The sequence below is a fragment of the Arachis ipaensis genome, chromosome B10 (assembly GCF_000816755.2).
Source record: "Arachis ipaensis cultivar K30076 chromosome B10, Araip1.1, whole genome shotgun sequence".
NCBI lineage: Eukaryota > Viridiplantae > Streptophyta > Magnoliopsida > Fabales > Fabaceae > Arachis > Arachis ipaensis.
In genome coordinates this window covers 580785-581271 of record NC_029794.2, presented here as the reverse complement: position 1 = coordinate 581271, position 487 = coordinate 580785, and positions in this window count along the sequence as shown.

Below are 487 nucleotides of genomic sequence, written 5' to 3'. Positions count from 1 at the left end.
GTAACACACGTATATATTATATCCTATAGTAGATTTCAAGTAACATTTATCACTCAAGTGAAAATTGAAAAAAATAATTCAGTTACTTTTTGTTTTTATTCAAGAAACCGGAAAAATAAGGCCACCACTTGCTACTCTTTTATATTATCAACAAAGATAATTGGATAAGTGTAGATTTAGAACGCCTGAAAAACTTTATTATAACATAATTAAGATTGGTAAGATACTAAAACAAATTAAACACTAAACTTTAACATTAGTGGCAGGTACGTACTATATTAAACTGATGTTAAATAATAAATATAGTTCTTGTCTTTGTCTCTTTTCTCTGAAGAAATTTAAAATTATTTACTAGCCGAAAAGTTTAGATTCACATTCGATTTAGTGAAGTGTGTGGGTTTTGAAAAACGCATTATTTTTTGGCTTTGAACGGTATACTTGTATATAGTTTATTTAATTTAGTGATATATATTATAATATACACAAT